We start from the raw sequence: 12,191 nt of genomic DNA on the forward strand, positions 1-12,191 counted from the left end.
AATAAAAAATTAGAAATGTTCCAATTTACTTGTAGATTATTAATTTAACATAATTGTCATGTAAATTTGTCATGAAATAAAAAGCAACCAACGATGAAAATTCGAAAACAAACTTGAATTATTTAAAAGTAGTAAAGTGAAATGTGTAAAGTGTAATTATCGCCTTTTTTGTATGTTTTTTATAATTATTTAGTAAAGGTAAATTAGGATACAGCTTCCTTGTTTCCTCTTCTAATAAACTAGCAAAAAAACTTTAAATTATTTTTCCAATAGGAAAAAAATAGAGTCAAAGTACAAAATTTAAACTCTCACAACATCGAATAGATTTTTTTAAACATTTTTCCATGTTCCTGGTATCTTCTCTGGGGCGCGAGTTCTGGTGCAGCCTGTATAATTGGTAAACAGCATAAAAAAACAAATAATTTTCCAATATTATTAAAAAAGTAATTAAATTTAATATTTATTTACAATGGAAAGTAACATTTCACATTTATATAATATAAATTATCTAAAAGAATTAAAATCCACTGATAAAATATTCAAAACAAAATAGTGGAAATGTAGGCCGGTTCTAATTTTAATAACTTTATTAACGAAAACAAAGCCTTGCTTACAATAAAACGAAACAAATTTTATCACAGTGTCACTAATTTCGTGCTTGAGAGACCGTTATTTGAGTAAAGGTCACTGTCTTGATTTGAATTATTGCTTTGTTTTCTTTAACAAAGCCACTCATCCACCGCAAAAAAGCGTCTTTCTCCAATTTCATCCGATCGAAACCAGACTAGGATTTATTTTTATCACAGATGGTGAAACCGATAAGCACCTCATTAAAAATATAAACAAAGCCTCCAACATCTCAATTAATGAAATTGTTGGTGTCACGCGAAGTTCATTGAATCGCATGGGCAATAAAATTGCTTTAGCGTGATTGTAATGGACACAGAAACGCACCAATTCATTCATAAAACTCACTTTGATTTCGTCGATGTCGACAATTTTGATTTGTTGCAACGTTTATTCACTAGCACTTTAATTAGCTCCAGTTTTGATGCTTTTTTCAGCAGTCAAAAAATCGTTTAAGAATTTTTCAACTACTTTTTTCAGCAGTCAAGAATCAAATGACGACGAAATCGTCACAGAATTTTTGAAGTAGAGCCAACGAAAGGATACACGAGACTGTCGTTTCCGTTAGAGTTCTGGCTTCGCTCATGAAAATAATTGTTTACGTTGGATTTTTCAGGAAATTTGTATTAATATGTCGAGGGGAGGGAAATATTTAAATTAAGCTGACTTATTCATATTCCCAGAGAGCCTCTTCTTTGAATAATGAGAGTATTTCTATTCGCGCACGCAATCTCATTTTAATTATAAACTTTTAATTTTCACTGGAAACTTTCTTATTTTCATAGCCTTACCCAAATACATACTTATTTTTAGAACAGGAACAGTATTTATATTTCATTCAAATCTCACTGAAATAGTGAAAAATTAATTAAAACGTGGTGCAAAATAAACACTATTTATTATACAGGCTGCTCCAAAACTCTTGTAAAATTAAGTGTGATCGAAAATTGTTTTGCTTCAAACGTCAATAATTAAAGATTAATTTTACTCCAACACAATTAATTAAATGACAAATCAAGAAAAATCCTCTTTTTTAACAAATATTTTATTTATTTTTTATAAATAAATTGTGAACTTAATTTCCGAATTTTTAGCATACACAACCTAAAATTAAGAATAATAATTGCGGTATGACTTACCTAATTTTTATTAAGCAAGCTTTCCAAAAATAAAAAGTTTTGTTTGTGGCCAATATTCTCGGATTTCTGCATGTATTTGCTTTAATTTTTCTGTTTCTTTTGTGAAAATGTTTGAATTGCTCACTGTGAAATATCTTCTTGTTCAATAGTAACAAAAATACCAATCGATCTTAGCTTACATTTGGAGATTTTAGTTTACCTGATAAAAAATTTAATGTCTTGAAAAAAGTAGTGTCAGTACTGATTTTGAATCATTCATTCTGTGTATTTTTGAATTCAATAAAAAATAATAAAGGGTACACAAGCGAAGCTGTCTCAGAACTTGAGTTTGATAAAAATTTTACTCAAAAAATGTTAAAAAGTGCTCTTTATTAAATTGACACAAAATGTTTCAGACAAAACCATTATGTGTAGTTAGTTTGAAAGCTACAATTTTTTTTTGTTTTTCAGAGAAGAATTATGATTCAAAAAAGTCACAAAAGCATCTTTTTTACATTCACAATTTTGTATTATTTTATTTTATATTTCTCAATACTTCTGTTTTTCAAATAGAACATTAAAAATTGCCAAGCTATAAAAAACTTAGCACTGTTCATGATCAATTTTAAATATTTTCACCATTAGGTGACGAAACCCATGTTTCAAACCATCATAAACGGTTTAATTTGGACTGTCAGAAGTCTAATTATTAAGATCTATTTTATCTCAACATAACGACGAAAATGTTTACTTGTCTGCTTAATGATGGATTTAACAGCTAAATATTATTTCGTAAGAGTAATTTTAATGTTAACATGAATTATAAATGAACACATGTCTGTTTTACCGAATAAAAAATTTCACATCATGTTGCAGACATCAGCAAAACGTGTTTGTTGCTTACACAAAAATGACAGAAACAGCATGTTCTTTGTTATCATTTCTTATCAGTTTTATGGTGACCAGACAGACACTCAAATAGGAGCTTTGAAAAACATCCTGGCCAATGACGATGAGTCTTTTTTACTGCACTTCCGGTTTATAAATATACAAAAACAGCTTATTTTCCGCGAACAAAAGATGTTTCAGTGGGACTAACAAATTTAAACCACCATAGGCTTAATGAATTATTTATGTTAGTGTTGATTTCATTTATCCAAATTTAAGCAGACTTCTCCCTGTTTCCCAATCTAGAATGGAAAATATTCATTTTTAGATAAAATTTCATTCTAATTCAGCACTTGATAACGAAAAGCGTGCAGACCTTAAAAACTATCACTTTATTTTGATTTGTTGAAGGTTGATATTGCTCTTTTTTTGAACTGTGGGAACTTTAGCCTCTGTAATATTTGTAAATGCAAACAAATTTTTATCCTTCCTGTACTATCTCTATTTTTGTGTTTTGTAAATTGATAACCTATGAACTGGAGAAAAAATCAATATTATCACAAGGTGGAAAATGTTGTCATGGTTTTGGAGCAACTGGACTTTGTCATAAGTAAACTACTTGAGACTTTTTACCCACTTCTGTGGTCAGCAGTTTTTTCAAAATTAAAAGTTCACGAAATGCACTCACTGATTAATCGCAGGAAATGAAATCGATAAGAAAATAATCGAAACAGATAAGAAAGTGCAAAAATGTGGCACTTTTTTGACAATGTTTACATTATTATTATATGTTATTATTTTTATTACGCAATAGCTAACCTTTGTTTTTCCAATTCCGCATATTGTTTAAGGTTACGTACATTCTATTACCAATGGAAATGGCGAAAAACTGGTTCTTACACCAATGAAATGTTATCTACCATCGGCAAGGGCGATCAAACTATTTTGCTACTTTATTATAGAACATAAACTACAAATTATTTATAAAATATGTTAAAGAAGTTATTTAAAAAAATCTATAATTTTTGTTTGTATTTGTTATGAAGCACTTTTGTCTTATCCATTGCACTTTCCAATTGTACAAGGCTATTAATTAATTCAAAAAAAAACATCTCTAGAGAATCCCAATTTTTTTACAAATTGTTCTGCTTTTTGGCCCCACTTATGGGCACATTGGATTAGCGATTCACTTTAAATCAAGTAAAAACGGCTTTATCTAATTTAGCATTTTTAGAACTGGCTAAATTTTTGTCTGCAGATTGCAGCTTGTTTTTCTTTGATAGAAAATGTTTTTCTTTTCGGGAACGACATATTGATACAGAAAGACGAATTATTCTCTGCTTGAAAAGTTACTCAAGACTGAGAAAGTGAGAAAAATAAGACCATTAGCACGCAAAAACAACATTTCCAAAAAACAATACGTAATGGAGACTCGCAGGATTTTTATTTCTTCCCTTTTAACCGATCTGTTTCAAAAATTTCTCAGAATTTTTCGCTATTACGATCTTGGACAAAATTAAAGTTTTTTTATATTATCCACCTCAATTCCAGAAAAATACTCGATATAAAGGGAGAATTTTACAGTAGTATACAAAACAGCAAGGAATCAGACGATTTGCTCGTTAAAGCCGATTTTTCGTTATAAAAAATAGTATAGTTCTTTAAAATCTATTTCGTATTCAATTACTTTAAAAAATGGATTGAAATTAGCAAAAAAAAAGTGACCTCATATCAAAAAATAAAATAAATTTTGACTTGTGACAAAATGCTCTCCTTGGTGCAATTTCAGTGAAAAAAAAAACATTTGAAAATTCCAATATTACCTTGCCCTTGTACTTGTCAGTTAAAAAACTTGTACATACTTGATTCGCTCAGACCAGCCGTCGCATCAATTTTTAACTAATCACTACCATAACTTATTCATTTTAATTTCTCATTTTGTATTGATTTTCAATCGTCTTTGAACGAAACACGTGGTGATCAAATGTAAATAAACAATAGTTATAAATACGTAAAGTGCGTGTGAGATTAATTCGCTAGAAGCAAAATCCGGGGGATGTTCCAGGAACTTGTATTTTCATTAACAAGTGGAGTGATTTCCGGGTTTCCAGCGAATGGGGATGATTAAACAGTCGTTTATTGTGTCCAGGATTCCATTAAATAAATTGAGATGCTATCGATGAATTGTTGTCGGTTCTTTTTGTTTAATTTATATAAAAGCATCATCAGGAGAAATGATCGATATTAAAATAGGTCAATAGTTTTTTTACAAACTTTCAGTTGGCAATGACAAAAATTACTTGACTCACTTGCCGAAATAAAAGTGGGTCACATTTACATTTTCACTTCTAACGTTTTATTTTTGGAGGCACCAATTTTTGATAATTATACAGGGTGAGTTATAACACACAAAACTAGATGTACAAAAAATTACCAAGGCCCAAACACCTTAGTAACAAAATGCTGCTGGAGAAGAGCATTACATTGGTTTTCTAGAAAATAATAATTAATATAAATTAATGTAAAATAAAACATGTGACAATATTTTCAGAACAAAATTTTGTTTTGTTTTTTGTCAAAATTGCAATTTATGCAAAAAAAAATTGAAAAAATTAAATATAAAGAAGATAATTGTAATCCTTAAATCATAATCTTCATGAGAAAAATGGTTTTATGGTTTACAGTTGTATTAAAAAAATATTTTTTTTTCTAGAACTCAAAAACAAAAGAAAATTTCGAAAAATTTTATTCTTGATAAAGTATAGTACGTTATCATTCATCAATTAGATTTCCCAAACAATAACTAGTTTAAGCAAAAAACGTTTGGTTCCATAGTTGGTATATTTTCAAGTTAATCGATAAACACCTTACAATTTATAGAAATAGAAATGTTTTCATTAACACTGAATTGTTTTAAAGGAGCATTTTCTTACTTTTGCTACTTTGGCAAAAAAAAACTTTAGTAATACTTTTTACACTTAATTATGCCTCACACTGTATATTCCTTTATTTTTAATACTTATGTAGGGGGCACCAAGATATTGAAAGCTTTGAAACCAGCCAAGAGATAGAGAACATATAAATATGTAAAATGAAATATGTACAATCGATTGTATAAATTATACAATCTAGGACTGGTCAGTTCTACTTATGTAATTGTGATTTTTTCCTTTTCAATAAAAACGTGCGACAAGAAAGTGTGATAGTTGGTAACATTGAACGATTAATTTGTTGTATTAGGTCAATCAAGTTGCCAACTTTGAAAAAATCAAATTTGTTCCGGTTTTATTTACTGAAAATGGTTCCTCCAATTTGAATGTTTATAATCTTTTTTTTCAATTTTGCGTTCCTTGCGATAGTAATTAAAAAGTGTTTTTTCCTGTTGACTTGTTACGACTTAATTAATTCAGAAATTTTGATACAAAACATAGTTTTTGTACATTTTTTCCCAAACTGAAATAATGTTGAAACCTGTTCTATTTTATGTTCATCATTTTAAATTAGATTTGTTTATTGTTTACATCAAAGTTTGTCTGTACTACATTTCTAAAAATAACGAGAAACAAATAAAACACCTAAAAAATGTTAATAATTAAATATTAATTAATATTAAAACTTCTGATTTCAATTTGTCATGAGGATAATACGAGTGAAGAATTCTACAAATATGTATTACATTTCCTGTAATGTTTTGCAATCGGCTAAACTCCCAACTTGTTTTAGCTCGAATTTATTTACTGTAAGCAAAAATATTGTTTTCTAGTAAAAAAATTTGCACCTGTTTCAGCATCTGATTTACAGCGAGATTTCAAATCAAAATCTATTTCAGTCAGGAATTTGAACTTCCTTATAATTATTTATGTAGAAGCGAGTGTATAATTATCGGTGTCATTTTTGACACTACCTCTGGCTATTTTAACTTCTCGCAAGATGAACGAATCGATAATATTATAAAAATTTGCTAAAGTATGAAATTTCCACTGAATTTTATGACAAATTACCAAATTAATAAGTACCAAAAAATGTCATTAACAAACAATACTTTTTCATTATTTGATGTTATGTTGTTTTGTTAAACATAAAACTACAAAATTCTGGTGAAAAGTTTGTTTTGATTTTTTTTTTGCAAAACTCAAAAACTAAGAAATTTTCGAAAAATTTTATACTTGATAAATGGTCACATTATTTCGTAAACTGATTAGTTTACAAAAAAAACCGCTTGATTCCATACTTTTTATTCACCGTGTATGTATAAGATAAAAATTTTATTTTTGAAAGAAAAAAGCACAAGTTTTGATGATATTTTTTTCCAATTTGGTTGTGAAAAGCAACCATTGTGATATGTCATTTTAGTTGTCAAATATGCTTAATTTTATCACTAGTGTTAAAATAGCTAATAATAACACTATTTTCATAGCAATGCCCCAACTCTAGTATGATTTTGGAAAATTATTGAAATCACAGATTTAAAATTCGAATGTAATGCCTATTCTTTTTTCAGCCTAATTGCTTGTATGAAACATTACAAAATGGGTGTTTTTTTCATACGATGTGTTGGACCACAAGTGTGCAAAAAAACACGTACATTTTGTAGCTTATTGCATATATAGCTATTTAGTTTATGTATAAAATTTTCCTAAAGTATGAAATTTCCACTGACTTTTATGACAAATTACCAAATAATAAGTACCAAAAAATGTCATTAACAAACAATACTTTTTCATTATTTTCATTATTTGATGTTATGTTGTTTTGTTAAACATAAAACTACAAAATTCTGGTGCAAAGTTTGTTTAGATTTAAAATTTAGAGTTAGAAATAATCAAAATCTCGGTGATGGTTATTTTTTTTTTCGTATTTTGATAGAAACCTCAAAATAGTTATTTACATTATAAGTGCGACGGGTATATTTTTTTACAACGTGATGTTTTAATAAATAAGCACGAAGTGTAGCTGAGTGCTTTAATAAAACTGAATGCTGTCAAATACCTAACGCACAAATAATGTACAAACCAGTAAAGCCTCAATAGAAGTGCAGAAAAGTACTACTTTACGGACTATTTTGTTCACGTAGAAACAATTTAATATAAAACAATAAAAATGATGAGTTAAACACTAACGTAAAAATTAATATTCATCCATTTCTTATACACCTCGAAAAATACAGGGTGTCCCAGGTAGAAATTTTTCACTCTAATTAACAAAATAAGACTGCAGTTACTTTCTCCTTAAAGAAAACAAAATTTTGAAACATCCTGTAACTATAATTTCTATCAGTTACTTATTCTTTTCTTGAAAAACTAAATCGTGGAGAAAGATATTTTGGGCCCCTTTAGAGTTAAAAATAGTGCCAAGTGATTCAAGGTGTATATTTTTATTCACGTGTGAGTACAATTGAGTCGTAAAATTTTTTGTAGCCATTATTTGTAATTTTTAAACATTTGATAAGTGAATAGATACGATTAGTCCATGGTAAAAGTCATATTTTTCAATGCCAAGTTACGAAATGAATTTTTCAACAATTTGGTAGTTACGTGTTTCGCACTTTCAATTTTCGTAACTGAAGATCGGTTCAGATCTCTGTAAAAAAATCTTGACGTAAGAAAGAGCATTCAACTTTCTCACATATGTTCTGTCAGATCGGCAAATGAGGACAGTTTTAATAAATGACACAATAACAACTCTTGTTCCGTTTTCCACATAACAATAATAGTGACAATAATGGAGTCAAAGGACTAAACAGTAACATCCTCATTCCTGACCAGGATATTGCTCAAGCCTTGTAATAGAACACGCTGTCTCGCTATTTTAGAAACTCAACCTACTTAAAAATTTCTTTTGCTCGCACTCACCGTGATTTTTTCAAGAACTTGTTTTTGACCACTTGCAATTTCCGCTCTTTGCCCTCGTCTCTATCCTCGAATCCTTGCACGAAACACAACATTACTCGGGATTTACAGACATGATGGTATTTTTTTGACTAATTTAAGAAGAGTTTTAGTGGTTAATGGCGGCTTTGTCGACTTTTAGCCTCAGACACATGGCAGTCGAGTCGCGAAAACGTTGCCCCCTTCGCGGTCTCTTGACTGACTGACTTCGCGCTTGGTGAGGTTGCGACTCGAACGGTAAATACACGTCGTCAAGCGGCTGTGGAGGGCAGAGACGGAGCGAGGACGTCGCGACCAGATCGAAGACGATTTTGCGGTCGATGAGTTTTTTTTAAACTGGATTGATTCGAGTTTTTGCGACTGGTTTTGGCCAGGCGAGTTTATCGCCTCGAAATGGGCGAAAAATCAGACCCCCTGAAAGCTGGCGTATACCTATTACATGTAAATTTATTTCATTGTTTTTAGCCGCAAATTTAGACTTGAAGAGTTTCTTGATGTTTGTAGTGTTTCTTTAAAGGTAAATGGAGACCAGGGAAATATTCCCGCTTTAAATAAGTTAATAGATATTTTTTTATTGAATAAAATGTGAAAATTTTAATTATTAAGATTTTTTGATAACGGTATACCGTATTGAATTAAAAAAAAACAGTTTATAGGTAATTCAAAAATACAGTGCCCTGATATAATGCGAATTTGATAACTGTTCTTGATTCTTTGATATAAAGCAAAAATTAAATTGAAAGTATGCAACCAATAATACACGATCTTCTGTACCTGGGGCATAATTTATGACAGGCCGGGCCGCACCGCAGGGTGTAACCCACAACATGATCGTTTTATTGCGTTTGTCCAAAGCAAAGATATGCATTTGCACCCCCCAATAAGAGAATTGTTAGTTCATTTCAAAACTTCAATTTTTTTATTATTCATCTATATAAAAATAAATAAAAAAAATAGATAGGTTTAATATAAAGACACTAAGACCAATACGTAAACCTAAAAAATAAAATATAATATTTATATTAATTTTACTGAGGACGGTTTTTGCTTAGGGATTATTATATGAGTTGGTCTTTACGGACAGCTCTAATTAGTCAAATTAATTTTGTGTTAAAAACGATTCTAGGTATTTGTGGTGAGACACATATTATGTTTATCGTTATTGTGTTATGTGTATTATTTCCTTCTATGGCAGTTTTAATATCGGTGTTTCTCGCGCTAAATGGACATTTAATTTCAACAATAGCATTTTAACCGACTAATCCATCTGGTGTTGCACCTAAAAATGTTTTTTCTTCATCAACAAAAAGCCGCATGAGTCCACCTTGAAACCTGTGATTTGCTCAAACTTTTCCTTTGCTTTTTCTTCATTATCAATACCCCATTGTAGAGGTTCAGGCAATTTTTGTAAATTTAGACACACCTACACTATATAAGATATTTTTTACAGTATTGGTTTTACATTTCATATTTACAATTCTTCCAAAATTACTAGCTGTTACTCTGTTATTTCTTTTTTTATCCCACTGCTCATTATTACGTTGACCAATTGTTTCAATAGGGATTTTTAAAATATCGCAAACAGCCAAATCATTCAAAAACTCACTTTTTATTTTTTCATATGTTTCCATTGGCATATCTATTATGTCATTCATCGCACCATAATCGGAATCTGCACTATGAATACGAATTTTTCTTTTATTTAATTTCGCAGCTTGGGTTTCTGTGGAATTATTATCGACATCGTACCAAAGACTTGAAGATAAATTTGCAACTCTTTTTAATGCCCGCATGAACAATTCAAACAAAGAACTATTTAAAAAATCAGAATATGCAACTGCATTTATTATTTGACCAACTGTTTTACAGAAATACGAAGCGCAATTTGAATGATCATTTAAAATATCATTTTTCAAGTTTTCTGTTTTTTGATGAATTGTACAGCTTTCGTTTTTTCTGTATTTTATAGCTGAAACAATTGCTGTTCTAAATTTTTATATTTATGTCGGATCAGAGAGTTTTAGCGATTTCTCTGATTTTGGTACAAAAATTTCGTAGTATGTGATATCGGCATTCAATTTTTTGAATGAAATAATTAGGTCCATAGGGTCTCGTATTACGAATTTTTTTGTAGACATGCATTTTGCATTTCCATTTGTGGAATGTTCAAAGCTGCACCACGTACGCAAAAGCGTAGGTAACCTAGTTTGCGTACTTGATACATAAATAGCTATTTTCTTAAAATGTTCGAACATAATACCAAATATTTTCAAAATACTTCTGTTTAAATTAAGAAATGTTCACTAACGAAGAGTATACAATTGGACAAAGTTTCTTCAAACAAAATGTCTCCGAGTAAAACGGAAATATCGCAAAGCGTTCAAAAACAAAATCGTGTTAGTGTGAGGTAAATGCTATAAGTACAGTCGAACAAAGTGAAAATGACGAATCAATAAACCAACCCCTGCTTCTAACCGCAAGCAGGCTGCAAACTTGACGTAGTTTCAAGATAAATTCCTTTAGGAAGCAGTTTACAAAAAGCGAAATGAAAATTTAATTCAGTTGCCATTTATTTTGCATTGACAAACGTCAAGTTAATTAGATGAAAATGTTGAGTTTTTTTAATGAAAAATTTAACAAACCATTTCTTAAAAAATTATGCATTAATTATGACATTGACGAAAAAACAAATCATTATTAACTTCATATTTTTTTTTAATAGTTTTTTCAGAATAATATTAATTAACATATTTTTTCTACAAAATAGATTTTCTCTATTTTAAACTTGATTTTATGTAAAACAAATAAATTAAACCATTGTTTATTTGCGAGAAGAATATACAGGGTGCGCCAGAACTCGCGCCCCAGAGAAAATACCATATTAGGAAAGATATCAGAAACATGGAAAAAATGTTAAAAAAATTTTATTTATAAAAATTTCGAAGTTATCAGGGTTTAAAGTTTGCACTTTGACTCTATTTATTTCTGTTGGAAAAATAATTTTCCAAGTTTTTTGCTATAGGCTATTAAAAGAGGAAACAAGGAAGCTGTACCCTAAATTGTAACTCTGTTCAATGTCATTTATGGCTTTTATGGGCCAAATGTTTGTCCCTTTACTAAATAATTGTAAATACAAGATCATCAGTATCATTAAATAGATATAAAAAATGTCAAATGTCAAAAAATAAATGTCAAAATTTTTTGACAGATCGAATTTTTTAAACATTTTTTTCATGTTCCTGGTATCTTACCTTACTTGAAAATTTTCTCTGGGGCGCGAGTTCTGGCGCACCCTGTATATATTTACCGCGAGTGGTTTAATTCTTCAATTAAAAAAAATTAATTAAAATTTACCTCATAATTAAACTAATTCGAATTAAGTTGCCATTTATTTTACATTGACAAACGTCAAGTTAATCGTGAATTAAAATTTAATTGCCATTAACACGTTCTGTTAACCGGCCCTAAGCTTTCTATTAGTTTTGTAACTGTCATTGAAAACGAATAAAAATTATTTATTTAATTTCTTAAAGAAAATTATGCATTGATATAATGAAATTGACAAAAAACATATTATTATTAATGTAATACATTTTTTTATAAACTGTTTTTTAAAATTAAATTAAGTAACATAATTTTTGTACAAAATAGGATTTCTTTATATTAAGCT

General features: G+C 29.4%; 1 protein-coding gene across 2 annotated transcripts in view; it reads right to left on the bottom strand.

Annotated features, from left to right (window-relative positions):
- Positions 1-12,191, bottom strand: part of LOC123009974 — a 75,367-nt gene that overhangs the window by 14,206 nt on the left and 48,970 nt on the right. The gene's annotated exons all lie outside the window — the stretch shown is intronic.

This window comes from Tribolium madens, unplaced genomic scaffold, assembly GCF_015345945.1.
Source record: "Tribolium madens isolate multiple individuals breed KSU strain unplaced genomic scaffold, Tmad_KSU_1.1 Scaffold_7;HRSCAF=85;Tcas5.2_LG10, whole genome shotgun sequence".
NCBI classification, from domain to species: Eukaryota; Metazoa; Arthropoda; class Insecta; order Coleoptera; family Tenebrionidae; genus Tribolium; species Tribolium madens.